The sequence below is a fragment of the Prionailurus viverrinus genome, chromosome B3 (assembly GCF_022837055.1).
Source record: "Prionailurus viverrinus isolate Anna chromosome B3, UM_Priviv_1.0, whole genome shotgun sequence".
NCBI classification, from domain to species: domain Eukaryota; kingdom Metazoa; phylum Chordata; class Mammalia; order Carnivora; family Felidae; genus Prionailurus; species Prionailurus viverrinus.
The window spans coordinates 79,856,845-79,872,792 of NC_062566.1; the positions used below are offsets into that span (position 1 = coordinate 79,856,845).

The following is a 15,948-nucleotide window of genomic DNA, read 5'->3' on the forward strand; positions in this document are numbered from 1 at the left end:
CTGGAACCCATGAACCACAAGATCATGACCTGAGCTGAAGTCGGATGCTTAACTGAGGGCCATTTTAATAACTAATTTCCCGAGAATAGAGATCCCAGCTCTGTCACCACCTCAGGTGCATATGCTGTTGTCCCCAATGTGTTCTGTTTTGTTTTTGCTGCTAATCCCTAAATCCAATAATTGGCCAGTCAATGATGCTGCATGCTGTTTCTCTGTGATCTCACTCCTAGCACCACAGGTGACCAAGGACCATTCTTAGTCTTTGGGTCTCTTTTGGACCCACACACTGGTTTGGCTTCCGGTCTCTCTCAATAGGCACAGAGTCTCTAACTCTCTAGGACCACCCCCAAGAATGATAGCTAGAGATCCTTGGTCTTCATTCCCTGGAGCTGCACTCTCCCTGAGAGAAGGCACTGGCTCATTCACATGTTTGATACTTAAACTTTGAGCTAGGGGGAAAGAAAAAACTTTTCTCACTATAGAGTTGCCCAAAAGGAAATAAGTAACTAAAAATAATAACTGCTTAAAAAAAAAAAAAGGAAGGAAGAAGCAAAAAAAGAAAGAGTTCCCAGACCCTTAAGATTTTTTCTGGGGGAGGGGCCCCAACACTTTTCTGTTTAGTTGGCTTCCCAATGTTCCCACTCCTTTCTGGAACATTTTCTATTTCACCTTGGCATACAGCATTGCATTTTTGTAATATTGCTTTGCAAAGAAATTATTAAGTGTTTGGCATTAATATTTGGCATAATATTAATTTATCCCTCCTACTCCTGAAGCCCCCCTTACACACAGTTCTATCTTGCAGCTCTGTCACAGAGGCTAGGCTAACAGAAAGATAAATGTATTTAGTTTAATTTAGCAAATACTTGTTAAATGGAGAGGTACCTTGAGAAAAATTGGAAGCTCGTAATCCTATAACGGCGAATCTCTGATAAATATCAGACATTGACAATTGATACTACGAAGATATAGATAATATATAGACATTCAGAAAGTGAGGATGGGAAGAGTGATGCCAAATGAGAATAATGGAACTTCAGAAAAGTAGAACTTTGTTAAAAATTGCTGTAATTTTCTTTGACAACAAAAGGAATACCAGCTTTTCATTCTTTAAGCAAATTTTTTTTATTACGTTTCTTTATATTTATTTTCTTTATTTTTGAGAGGCTGAGAGAGACAGAGCATGAGTAGGGGAGGGGCAGAGAGAGAGGGAGACACAGAATCCTAAGTAGGCTCCGGGCTCTGAGCTGTCAGCCCAGAGCCCAACATGGGGCTCAAACCCATGAACTGTGAGATCATGACCTGAGCCCAAGTCAGACACTCAACCTACTGAACCACCCAGGCGCCCCTACCAGCCCTTCATTCTTAAAAGTTTGAAATATGCAGGGGCACCTAGTGGCTTAGTCGGTTAGGCATCTGACTTTGGCTCAGGTCATGATCTCGTGGTCCGTGGGTTCAAGCCCTGCATCCGGCTCTGTGCTGACAGCTCAGAGCCTGGAGCCTGTTTCAGATTCTGTGTCTCTCTCTCTCTCTGCCCCTCACCTGCTCACGCTTTGTCTCTCTCTCTCTCAAAAATAAAATAAACATTTAAAAAAAAGTTTGAAATATACAGAAAAGCAGAAAGAAAGAAAGAAAGAAAAAAGCCACCTTTGAGATAATCACTGTTTACATCTGGGCATATAACTTTAAACATTTTTATTTATATGTACATTTATACACATATACACAAACACATGTGTAATTGGGATCATATTCTATATAATAGTCTGTGACCTCTTTTTTTAAAATTTCAAATCCACTGTATAATCCTTGTTCAAAATATAGATTATAAGCATTCAAAAAGCATTCTTGTTCTACTATAATGACCTAGGAGTAAGGATTTCAATAATTTTCAGGCCTGAGGTAATTATTAAGAAATGTTGATGTACAATTGTATGCCTTTTTAGGAAAGAGTTAGCTAGCTATCTTCTACTGATATCTGTGAAGGTTTCTTCATTTCAACCACATCAACTAATATTCTCTACTTCTATCTATTACTATTTTAAAGATGCATCAGTATTTTAATAGATTGGCACCATTTTTTCTTTAAAAACCAATTGGTATAACATCTTATTTATAAAATTCAAAATATTCCTTAGTCATACAAAATGCAGAAGAATGAGGCCCTAAACACCAATTTCAAGGTAATGATATCAATGTTACAAGTCAACCGTGAACAGCATCTCCATTTAGGTTTTACTCATATATTGTATACTATGCTGTCATTAATCTTCCATGGAAAATTAGATATGCATGAATCCCACCTAATGAAGAAAGGCATTTCATATTGTTCAAGCAGAAACAAGCAACCACGTGATTTCACATATCCACAAGGAATAAACGAATTTCGTGATTTAAGAGCAGAAATACATTAATATTTGCTAGTCACAAATCTCAAATAGGGTCAATGTAAAAAAGGCACATATTGAAATTACTGATAACTGTCCAAAAATATATCCCCTGAATCTTCTGAAGCATAATAGCATACACATTATCTAAGAACTTAACTTTGGATTGTTCCTTACATAAGTATTCTGATTTAGAGTGATGTCTGAAACGAGTGACTGGCTTACTGCTGTCTACTGTGAAATCTGTGACATTTACTGACATTTGATTTTCAATTAAACACTTTTCTATATATTGTAACCTCATTTTTTAACCTAACAATACATTGTGAATATTTATTCACATTCGGACATATTCTTCTACTTCTGATTATCATTTCAGAATATGGTTGCTCTGTCCTTAATCTCTATTAGACATTTAGTTTGTTTCCAATGTTTAACCATTATAAACAATACTGTGATGAACTATCATATGTAAGTAATTCTATAAATATCTGGTTATTTTCTTAAGTTCCCAGAGATGGAAGTGCTTAGTCAAGGTCTTTAAACATTTTAAGGCTTTTATGACACTACTATCAGCAACATATGAGGATCTCATATTCTGATGGGTAGAACTTTTCTAGGGGTGACAATATTTCCTGTTTGAAGCTTGATTTGTTTTGAAGATACAGAAAATTACATAATAGAGATTTTTCTCCCTGGTATGCCATAGCAGAAAAGAGATATAGTGCTCCATCTATTCTACCCTGTCAATTTGGTGTCTGAGGGGGGAAAGGTAAGATTGTGTTTAAGATGGTGTCACACCCTTGGCACATGAAGCACAATATGTAGATCAAAGAGGAGAAAGCCCTGGGCACTTCTTATCTCCAGTGTGCTCTTGCTAAATGCCTTCCTTGCAGTATTAAGCAGTCTACTGTAGGTGGACAGAATAGGTCTTTTCTTACCTGAATTTTCTCCCCTTCAAAGATGATAACTAATTTTGTTATTTTCATTAAATATTCATGACCTGAGGGGCACCTGGGCAGCTCAATAGGTTAAGCATCCGGCTTCAGCTCAGGTCATGATCTCACGGTTCATGAGTTTGAGTCCTGCGTCGGGTTCTGTGCAGACAGCTCAGAGCCTGGAGCCTGCTTCAGATTCTGTGTCTCCCTCTCTCTGCCCTCCCCTGCTTGCACTGTCTCTGTCTCTCAAAAAATGAATAAATGTTAAAAATTTTTTTAAAAAAATATTCATGACCTGAAAGATCAGGTCTACTCAAAGATATTTAATGGCAAACTATATAATTTTTATTAAAAGAAATAAAAAGAAAACCGTGGCATTAACTTTGATTTGAGTATATACATGATGAGAGTTAATCCCTCGCTGTTTTAATGAGTATGGCATTAAGTGCCTATATCTTGATTTTTCATGCAGTGCAACCTATCATTGAGAGATTTCAAAGCTGTTATTTAAGATGTTGATTATATAATGTATAGATGTCATAAGTGTGTGGTTTAATCTGTTAAGACACACTTAGAGAAGGGAGCATGAGTGTATTATTGTCACTTTTACAAATCTGTATCAGTATATATGTATATATATACATATATATATATGTATTCATGACCTACATATATATGTGTGTGTGTGTGTGTATATATATACACACACACATTTATGTGTATATATATGTATACACACACACATATATATAGTAATATACAGGTATACTGTATAGTAAATACTATGTAGTAAATTTACTATACTACTGTATAGTAAATATACAGGTATACTGTATACTAAATAGTAATATACAGGTATACTGTATAGTAAATAGTATACCTATATAGTATATACTATACTATACTATACTATACTAAACTATGCTATATAGTGTGTATATATATATATATATATAGTGGTGGTGGCTCAGTCAGTTAAGTGTCAGACTCTTGATTTCAGCTCAGGTCATCATCCCAGGGTCGAGGAATTGAACCCCTCATTGGGCTCTGCACTAAGTGTGGAGCCTGCTTAAGATTCTCTCTTTCTCCCTCTGCCCCTCTCCTCCACTTGTATGCTCTTTTTCTCTCTAAAATGAAAATAAATAAATGACAGTAAGTAAAATATTAAAAAGAGAAAAATATTATGTAGTGCAAAACTTCAGTTGGTAATTTATTTTACTTGCCTAGCACCCTCCACCTCCACTCCTCTCCCAGTTAAGATATACACCCCACGGGGCGCCTGTGTGGCTCAGTCGGTTGAGCGTCTGACTTCAGCTCAGGTCATGATCTCACGGTTCTTGGGTTTGAGCCTGCAAAGGCTTGTTGCTGTCAGCACAAAGCCTGCTTTGGATCCTCTGTCCCCTCCCCCCCACCTTTCCTCTGCTCACGCTCCCTCTCTCAAAAATAAACTTAAAAAAAAAAAAGATATACACCCCCAAAAGACTGTGACCTTGCATATCTTGTTCACTGCTGCATACCTATCTTAAATAGTTCCAGATATGTAGTAAAAGGTCTATAAATATTTTCTGAATGAATGAAAACTAAAGCCGTAATTCAAAAAGAGTAAAAAAATAAAAACCAAAACAGCATTGCATTTATAAAATACTATAAACAAAAGTCCCAAAGGCATCCAGTTGTAAAACAATCCAGATGTGCCAAAAGAGTTGCAAATTTAATCTAATTCCAAACTTTAAAGTGGTAGCATGCATTACTGCTTCAATGAATGATGATATTAATAGTAATACTCAGAATGAGTAATAAACGCATAGTGGGGTTCATAATATCAGTGTCAGAAGTAGCCCTTCTGACTGAATTCTGAGATTCAGACTGATCTGATCTGAATTCTGAGATTCAGGTATTCTGACTGAATATTTGAGAAAAGGAAGAGATCCATCCATGTAGACAAATGTTTAAACCTGTGGCAGATGAAAAAAGGAGGTAACTGCAGAAGCAATTTACCTTTTTTCTTATTGTGTGGCTTCTCTTTATTTTTTGCTTTTTCACCTTTATCTTTTAAAACAAAAGGACTAATGGGGCGCCTGGGTGGCGCAGTCGGTTAAGCGTCCGACTTCAGCCAGGTCACGATCTCGCGGTCCAGGAGTTCGAGCCCCACGTCGGGCTCTGGGCTGATGGCTCAGAGCCTGGAGCCTGTTTCCGATTCTGTGTCTCCCTCTCTTTCTGCCCCTCCCCCGTTCATGCTCTGTCTCTCTCTGTCCCCAAAATGAATAAACGTTGAAAAAAAATTTTTTTTTTATTTTTTATTTATTTTTTTTTTTTAATTTTTTCAACGTTTATTTATTTTTGGGACAGAGAGAGACAGAGCATGAACGGGGGAGGGGCAGAGAGAGAGGGAGACACAGAATCGGAAACAGGCTCCAGGCTCTGAGCCATCAGCCCAGAGCCCGATGCGGGGCTCGAACTCACAGACCGCGAGATCATGACCTGGCTGAAGTCGGACGCTTAACCGACTGCGCCACCCAGGTGCCCCCAAAAAATTTTTTTTTAAAACAAAAGGACTAAAAAGCACCTGGGTGGCTCATTCTGTTGAGTATCTGACTCTTGATTTCCACTCAGATCACGATCCCAGGGTTGTAGGATTCAAACCCCGCACTGGGCACCATGCTGGGCATGGAGCCTGCTTAAGATTCTCTCTCTCTCCCTGCCCCTCCCCCACCCCCGTCAAAAATAAACAAAGCAAAACAAAAGGATTAATTTTGGAGGACCTGAGTGATTGGATCTTTGGTAAACAGGTAACTTAAAAAATTTTAGGAGAACTAAAGTATGTTAAACTTAATAGAAGCTTAGAAGGCACATCTTTTTTCAGATGACTACCATATGCACCCTTTACAGCTTGACTTTTAAATAAAGTCTTAAATATCAGAAGAAGGCAGAAGGCTTGTTTGATTTTTTTAACTTGGTTTTTATTATAAAATGTATCATATACACCAAAGAGCATATAAAATCTAGAAGTAGATTTTAAAGAACTATAGAAACATCAATATATCCACTAGTTTGAGAATAACTCTTTTAAAAGTTTATTTACTTATTTTGAGAGAGAGAGAGCATCTGTGTGCAGGGGGGTAGGGGCAGACTGAGAGAGGGAGAGAGAGAAACCCAAGCAGGCTCCTTGTTGTCAGCAAGGAGTCCACTTGGGGCTTAGTCTCACAAACTGTGAGATCATGACCTGAGCTGAAATCAAGAGCTGGATGCTTAACTGACCGAGCCACCCAGGTGCCCCGAGAATAATTTCTTAAATGAACTACTTATGAGAATTGTCACATCATTTGTTCTCCTTTTGAATTTTCACAAAATGGTGGCTGTTTATTTAAATAGCTAGGTCTATTCAAATACACAGTTCTGATAATTTCCACTACAGAATACTTATTTCCGGAATCAACCATAGTTACTACAGAGCTAGGAGTATATTATTTTTCAGAATAGTGGAAAATTGTACTTATGGCTCATAAAAATAGAACCTCATAGTCTCTTAATGGAAAAATATGACTGGAAACTACAATTCTTTCAGATTAATTTCTAAACTCAGAAGTGAGATCATGATACGATCACTTGGCATGTATCTAAGCTTTTTCTGGACAATAACTACCTTGACTGGGTAAAGAATAAATCTTCTCAGATGCATATTCACTTCTTCTTAAGTGAAATTTGAGTTAGGGATAAGTTACGATTTATCATATGGAATCTGTATTAGTTTTCTATTGCTGTACAAGTTACCACTTCATGAATAAAAGCAATAGACATTTACTCTCTTATAGCATCTATGGGTAAGGAAGGTAGCTTAGTTGGGTCTTCTGACTCTGGGTCTCTCACAAGGCTGCAGTCAAGGTGTTAGCGTGGCTGCAGTGTTTTTAGTGTTCTTAATGCTTGACTAGAGGTGGATCCACTTCTATCTTACTCGGAGGACATTGGTAGGATTTAGTTCCTCTCAGTATGTTGCACTAAGGGCCTCAGTTCCTCTCTGACTGTTGACTGGAAGCTGCCCTCTGTTTTTTGCCACAGACCTAACCACTGAACGGTTCACAACATGGCAGTCTCCTCCATCACAATGAGCAAGTGAGAGAGCAAGAGAGAGAGAGAGGAAGATGGAAGTCATAGTCTTTTGTAAACTAATCTCAGACACACCTTTCCATCACTTTTGCCATATTCTATTCATGAGAAGCAAGTCACTGTGTCCAGCCGACACACAATGGGAGGGAATAACAGAAAGATGTGAAAGTCAGCAGGTGGGGATCATTGGGACCCTCAAAAAGGAGAAGATGCTGTATTTTTAGGTGATTAGTGAAGGATAATTACCACCTCTCTTGCCTATTGGCACTCTTACATAGTAACATTTCTACTATGCCTTCCTTTTTTTTTTATCAGAAGTATCTTTCTGGGCTCATTCATCCATTCGACAGGAATGCTGACAATACAAGCTTTTAGGTGATTAAGCCTAGTGGCCAGTTTGCTGTATTACAAGCTCTTTTCAGTTGTACCACCCTTTATGTGTGTTTGAAACTTTCCATGCCTTTGGTCAGCCCGATTATTTCTTTGTTTGGAAAAAGTGAGATAACTCATCTGAGGTGATTTTCCCCCTCACAGGGGAAAATATATTTATTATTTCACTTTGAAAGCTTTCTTTTATTTTTTAAAATGTTTATTTTTGAGACAGAGAGAGAGACAGTGTGTGTGAGAACAGGGCAGGGGCAGAAAAAGAGGGAGACACAGAATCTGAAGCAGGCTCCAGGCTCCAAGCTGTCAGCATAGACCCTGACGCAGGGCTCAAACTCACAAACCATGAGATCATGACCTGAGTCAAAGTCAGACACTCAACCAACTGAGCCACCCAGGAACCCCTGAAATTTTTCTTTTCTTTTTTATTTATTACAAATTTTTTAATGTTTATTTATTTTTGAGAGAGAGAGAAAGCCCGCGCACATGAGCGGGGGAGGGGCAGAGAAAGAGAGGGAGACACAGAATCTGAAACCAGCTCCAGTTTCCAAGTTGTCATCATCACACAGCCTGATGCTAGGCTCGAATTCACGAACCACGAGATCATGACCAGAGCCAAAGTTGGACCCTTAACTGACTGAGCCACCCAGGCACCTCTGAAAAATTTCTTTTTAAAGTAATTTCTTCTATCATTCTACAACTTGTGCTGGAAAAACGACCATACTCATCTTTGGCTTCATTAGAGTAAAATCTGGTCACTTGAAAATTAAGTTTTATGCTCAATATCTTTCATAATTTAAAGAAAAATTTTCCAATTTTACTTACAGGTAAAATTGCAGTGAAGGGTGGGTTTTCAAAAAGCTGCCAGTGCTAGAGTCTGTTTAATACTTGAAGCTGTAAAGTTGAGATATGGTAATAATTAAAAGGGTTTTTGACATGTTTTCTAAAAGGCTTTGGGTATTTAGTTATTAGCTAGTACTACATTTTGTCAAAGTATTGTGATTGTTTCTTGCGTTTCTTAATTGTTCATTTCAGGCTTTTTTGTCTTTCCCACTTTATTAGCTTCCTCCATCTTGAGAAATGATTCAAAAAACTTAAATTAGGAAATAAAAAAAATATATGGTATGATATCTGCTATCACCAGAGACCAGAATTAGTCTCTCACCTAAAATAATTTAGAAACTGGACAAAATGTATGAAGTCATAGTTTTCAGGGATCAAAGAGCAGGCAGTGCAGGACAGAGATTTTTCAGAGAAGGAAATAAACAAGGTGATTCCTGTAATTGCTCTGGCTGCGGGAGATCTTTTCAGGCTGCAGCATAGGGAGGAGGAACCCAAGCAAAGCTCGGTCACCTCTCTGAGCAGAGGAAACAGAGTTGGAAGATCTGGGAGGTGAAAACATCAGAATTTCAGGTTGAAAACCAGAGGAGAGAGCTGCACAAAAGAAGAGCTTGGGAGAGTACCTCTTGAGTCTTCAGCTGAGTACTGATCGGTACAGGCATGTGAGAAAACTACCAGGGCCAGAGGAAAAAAATCACTGGAAAAGAAGAAGCACAACAAAACTTGGGAGTCACACTGGGTCAGGAATAATTTGTGTTCCAACCAGATAGAGTGGAAAGACCTCATATGTAGGGCATCGAGTAGAGTCTTCAGAAGGTTATCACCTTAGCAGTTGGGCCAATAAGCCGTAAATGAAGGGCTCTTCTGGACCTGCCCAACAAAGCTTAAACGTGAGACTTGAAAGGCTCAAACTGTTTCCAAGTAACATAAATGTATCCCAGAACAAAGCCCAAAAATGTTTATACAAGAAAACCACAGCACAATGGCATGCAATAAAAAATTAGAAGGCATTCCAGCAAGCAGGCAAATACAGCCTATAATGAAAAAAAAATTAATAGAAACAGCCCCAGAAATGACACAGGTGACAGAATTAGTTAAATTAATTAGGAACATTAAAACAGCTATTATAATACAACTCCATATCTTCAAAAAGTTAGAGGAAAGTGTGAGCATGATAAGAGGTATGTAAGATCTTAAAAGGACCCAAATCAAACTTCTGGAGATGAAAAAAGAAGCAATGCTTAAAATGAACGATACTCTGAATGAGATTAACAGCAGATTGGACAATGCTGAATAAAACGTTAGTAAGTTTAGGGTGCTCAGCTGGCTCAGTCAGTACAGTATGCCACTCTTGATCTCAGGGTCGTGAGTTTGAGCCCCATGTTGGGTGTTGGAGATTACTTAAAAAAAAAAAGATTAGTAAACTTGGAGACACAACAATAGAAATTATTCAAAATGAAACACAGAAAGATAGAAGACTGGGGTAAAAAAGAACAAAGCATCACTGAAATGCAGGACACCATGCAGCCTAACGTATGTGTCCTTAGAGTCTCAAAGGGGAGGAGAAAGATTGATGAATGGAATGCACATATGAAGAAATCATAACCCAAAATTTTCTACATGATGAGAAGTATAAACTCACAGATCCAAGAAACTAAAAAAATCCCAAGCAAGAGAAAAATGAAATAAAACACAGCAATTCAAATCAAAATGCAATTGTTGAGGACCAGTAACAAAAAGGAAATAATACAAGCAGGGGCACCTGGGTGGCTCAGTCAGTTGAGTGTCCAACTTCGGCTCAGGTCATGATCTCATGGTTGGTCAGTTCGAGTCCAGCATGGGATTGTTGCTTTTTGCCCAGAGCCTGCTTTAGATCCTCTGTCCCCCTCTCTCTCTGTCCCTCACCTACTCATACTCTCTCCCTCAAAAATAAATAAAAACATTAAAAAAAGGAAAATATTAAAAGGAGCCAGAGAAACAAGATACAAATACAGAGAAACAAAAGTAAGGATAACAGGAGCGGTGCCAGAGTGCACATAGAATATCCTTAAACTACTGAAAGATAAAACCATTAATGTAGAATCCTAGACCCAGCAAAAATCTTTTAAAAATGAAGTCAAAATAAAGACATTTTTAGACACAGAAAAGCTGAGAGAATTCATCACCAGTACACCAGCTGAAAAACGGAAAAAGGAAGCTCTTCAGGCACAAGGTAAATGATAACCGACTGTAAATATGGATCTATACAAAGAAATGAGGAGCACTAGAAATGGCAAATGTGGGGATAAATATAAAAGACTTTTCCCTTACTTTAAAGTTATCTTTAAAATAATGATCCTGCTTTGTCAAAGATGAGTTGGCCATACGTTTGTGGGTCTAGTTCTGGGGTTTCTATTCTATTCCATTGGTCTATGTGTCTGTTTTTGTGCCAATACCATGCTGTCTTGATGATGACAGCTTTGTAGTAGAGGCTAAAGTCTGGGATTGTGATGCCTCCTGCTTTGGTCTTTTTCTTCAAAATTCCTTTGGCTATTCGGGGCCTTTTGTGGTTCCATACGAATTTTAGGATTGCTTGTTCTAGTTTCGAGAAGAATGCTGGTGCAATTTTGATTGGGATTGCATTGAATGTGTAGATAGCTTTGGGTAGTATTGACATTTTGACAATATTTATTTTTCCAATCCATGAGCAGGGAATGTCTTTCCATTTCTTTAAATCTTCTTCAATTTCCTTCATAAGCTTTCTATAGTTTTCAGCATACAGATCCTTTACATCTTTGGTTAGATTTATTCCTAGGTATTTTATGCTTCTTGGTGCAATTGTGAATGGGATCAGTTTCTTTATCTGTCTTTCTGTTGCTTCATTGTTAGTGTATAAGAATGCAACTGATTTCTGTACATTGATTTTGTATCCTGCAACTTTGCTGAATTCCTGTCTCAGTTCTAGCAGACTTTTGGTGGAGTCTATCGGATTTTCCATGTATAATATCATGTCATCTGCAAAAAGCGAAAGCTTGACTTCATCTTTGCCAATTTTGATGCCTTTGATTTCCTTTTGTTGTCTGATTGCTGATGCTAGAACTTCCAGCACTATGTTAAACAGCAGCGGTGAGAGTGGGCATCCCTGTCGTGTTCCTGATCTCAGGGAAAAAGCTCTCAGTTTTTCCCCGTTGAGGATGATGTTAGCTGTGGGCTTTTGACAAAGCAGGAAAGAACATCCAATGGAAAAAAGACAGCCTCTTTAACAAATGGTGCTGGGAGAACTGGACAGCAACATGCAGAAGGTTGAAACTAGACCACTTTCTCACACCATTCACAAAAATAAACTCAAAATGGATAAAGGACCTAAATGTGAGACAGGAAACCATCAAAACCTTAGAGGAGAAAGCAGGAAAAGACCTCTCTGACCTCAGCCGTAGCAATCTCTTACTTGACACATCCCCAAAGGCAAGGGAATTAAAAGCAAAGTGAATTACTGGGACCTTATGAAGATAAAAAGCTTCTGCACAGCAAAGGAAACAACCAACAAAACTAAAAGGCAACCAACGGAATGGGAAAAGATATTCGCAAATGACATATCGGACAAAGGGCTAGTATCCAAAATCTATAAAGAGCTCAGCAAACTCCACACCCGAAAAACAAATAACCCAGTGAAGAAATGGGCAGAAAACATGAATAGACACTTCTCTAAAGAAGACATCTGGATGGCCAACAGGCACATGAAAAGATGTTCAGCGTCGCTCCTTATCAGGGAAATACAAATCAAAACCACACTCAGGTATCACCTCACGCCAGTCAGAGTGGCCAAAATGAACAAATCAGGAGACTATAGATGCTGGCGAGGATGTGGAGAAACGGGAACCCTCTTGCACTGTTGGTGGGAATGCAAAGTGGTGCAGCCGCTCTGGAAAGCAGTGTGGAGGTTCCTCAGAAAATTAAAAATAGACCTACCCTATGACCCAGCAATAGCACTGCTAGGAATTTATCCAAGGGATACAGGAGTACTGATGCATAGGGGCACTTGTACCCCAATGTTCATAGCAGCACTCTCAACAATAGCCAAATTATGGAAAGAGCCTAAATGTCCATCAACTGATGAATGGATAAAGAAATTGTGGTTTATATACACAATGGAATATTACGTGGCAATGAGAAAAAATGAAATATGGCCTTTTGTAGCAACGTGGATGGAACTGGAGAGTGTGATGCTAAGTGAAATAAGCCATACAGAGAAAGACAGATACCATATGGTTTCACTCTTATGTGGATCCTGAGAAACTTAACAGGAACCCATGGGGGAGGGGAAGAAAAAAAAAAGAGGTTAGAATGGGAGAGAGCCAAAGCATAAGAGACTGTTAAAAACTGAGAACAAACTGAGGGTTGATGGGGGGTGGGAGGGAGGAGAGGGTGGGTGATGGGTATTGAGGAGGGCACCTTTTGGGATGAGCACTGGGTGTTGTATGGAAACCAATTTGTCAATAAATTTCATAAAAAAAAAAACAAAACAAAAAAACAAAAAAAAATAAATAAAATAATGATCCATTTAAAGCAAAAAATAATAGCCATGTATTGTGGGGTCTATAATACACGTGGAAGTAAATACATATGACAACAATAGCATAAGGACTGGGTGGGGACAAAAGGAAGTATATGGTGGTAAGGTCTTTATACTATATGTGAATTAGTATAATATCACGTAAGGTAGACTGTGATGAGTTAAAGATGTATACTATGAACTCTAATGCAGCCATTTTTTTTTAAAGTTTATTTATTTATTTTGAGAGAGAGAGCGTGAGTTGGGTAGGGGCAGAAAGAGAGGGGTGAGAGAGAGAATCCCAAGCAGACTTCGCACTGTCAGTGCAGAGCCCAATGTGGGGCTTGAACTCACCAACTGCAAGATCATAGTAGAAATCGTGAGTGGGACACTTAACCAAATGAGCCACCCAGGCACCCCTCTAATGCAGTCATTTAAAAAAACAACATGTATTGCTAATAAGCAGATAAAGAAGACAAAATAAAATCATCAAAAGTGTTCTGATTAATACAAAAGAAGATAGGACCAGAATAAAAAGCAAACAACAGATGAGACAAATAGAAAACAAAAAGAAAAATGATAAATTTTAACTCAATTATATCAACAATTACAGTAAATGTAAATGGTCTAAACACACAATGTAAAGGCAGAAATTGTCAGAGGCAAGCATTAGCCTAACACCAAAACCAAAGACATTTCAAGGTAACAACAAGAACAACAACAACTATTGTCTATATATCAATATTCCTTACGAACATGGATTTAAAATTTTAGCAAATCAAACCCAATAATTTATAAAAACAATAATATTTCATAACCAAGGAGGGTTTATCTCAGGGCTGCAAAGTTGGTTTACCATTTCAAAAGTCAAACAATGTAGTTCACAACTTTTGCAGACTTAAAAAGAGAAACATTTGATCATCTCAATAAAAATAATTTGACAAAATTAGTATCCACTTATGCTAACACTCTCAGCAAACCAGGAATAGAAGGGAAATTCATTTAATTAATAAAGGGCATGTCCTGAAAACCTATAGCTAATATCATACTTAAAAATGAAAGACTAAGTGCTTTTTCCCCATTAGATTGGAAACAAGACAAAGTTGTCCTTACCACTTCAGTTGAACATTTTACTAGAAGTCAGAGCTACTGCAATAAGGCAAGTAAAGAAACAAAAGTTTATAAATTGGAAGAGAAAAAGTAAAACTTTTTCTGAAGGAATCAATAAGAAATCTACTAGTACTAATAAGTGAATTTGGCAAGATTGCAGAATACAGGTCAATACATAAATATCAATTGTACTTCTATATACTAGCAACAATCAGAAATTGAAAAAAATTTTAAATACCATTCATTAAAAACATTAAAATATGAAATGCTTACCCACAATGATATGGTCAGCTAATCTTTGACAAAGCAGGAAAGAATATCCAATGGAAAAAAGACAGTGTCTTCAACAAATGGTGTTGATAAAACTGGACAGTGACACGCAGAAGAAGGAAACTGAACCACTTTGTTACACTGTACGCAAAAATAAATTCAAAATGGATGAAAGACCTAAATGTGAGACAGGAAACCATCAAAATCCTAGAGGAGAACATAGGCAGCAACCTCGGCCTCGGCCTCAGCCATAGCAACTTCTATGACCTCGGCCATAGCAACTTGTTACTAGACAGGTCTCTGGAGGCAAGGGAAACAAAAGCAAAAATGAACTATTGGGACTTCATCAAGATAAAAAGCTTCTGCACAGTGAAGGAAACAATCAACAAGATTAAAAGGCAGCTTAAGGAATGGAAGATATTTGTAAATGACATATTTGATAAACAGTATCCAAAATCTATAAAAAATTTCTCAGACTCACCATCCAAAAAGCAAATAATCTGTAGCAGCTGGGTGGCTCAGTTGGTTGAGTGTCTGACTCTTGATTTCAGCCCAGGTCATGATTCCCCTTCAGACTGTTGGGCTCTGTGCTGAGCATGGAGCCAGTTTGGGATTCTCTCCCCCTCTCTCCCTCTGTCCTTCCCTTGTTTATGCTTGAATGCTCTGTTTCTCTCTCTCTCAAAAAAAAAAAAAAAAAAAAAAGTAGAACTACCTTAGCATCCAGCAATTGTACTATTAGGTATTTACCCAAAAGATACAAAAAGACTGATTCAAAGGGGGCACATGCACCCCGATGTTTATAGCAGCATTATCAACAATAGCCAAACTATGGAAAGAGCCCAAATGTCCACTGACTGATGAATGGATAAAGAAGAGATGGTACATATATACAATGGAATATTACTCAGCCATCAAAAAGAATTAAATCTTGCCATTTGCAATGATGTGGATGGAGCTAGAATGTATTATGCTAAGTGAAAAAAGTCAGAGAAACAAATACCATATAATTTCACTCATATGTAGAATATGTAGAATTGAAGGAACAAAACAGATGGACAAGTGGGTTAAACGAGAGGGAAGCAAACCTTAAGAGACTCTTAACTATAGATAACAAACTGAAGTTTGATGTAGGGAGGTGGATAGGGGATGGGCTAAATGGGTATTGGGTATTAAGGAGGGTACTTGTTACGATGAGCACTGGGTGTTATATGTAAGTGATGAATCACTGAATTCTACTCCTGAAACCTATATTACAGTATATGTTAACTAACTAGAACTTAAATAAAAGTTTGAGGGGGCACCTGGGTGGCTCAGTCAGTTGAGTGTTGGACTTCGGCTCAGGTCATGACCTTGAGGTTTGAGAGTTCAAGGCTCACATTGGGCT

At 38.0% G+C, this 15,948-nt stretch overlaps 1 long non-coding RNA gene across 2 annotated transcripts in view; it reads right to left on the reverse strand.

Moving 5' to 3' along the window:
• Positions 1–15,045, reverse strand: part of LOC125168999 (uncharacterized) — a 30,407-nt gene extending 15,362 nt beyond the window's left edge. The window contains exons 1-3 of one of the 2 annotated variants that reach the window (XR_007153390.1): positions 14,568–15,045; positions 9,277–9,350; positions 8,639–8,707 (exon numbers count right to left, since the gene is read on the reverse strand). This is a non-coding gene — a long non-coding RNA (uncharacterized LOC125168999). Of the gene's footprint in view, positions 1–8,638; positions 10,041–14,567 lie in introns of those variants that run through there. The other variant, XR_007153389.1, reaches the window with a different exon arrangement.
• Positions 15,046–15,948: the final 903 nt, after the last annotated feature.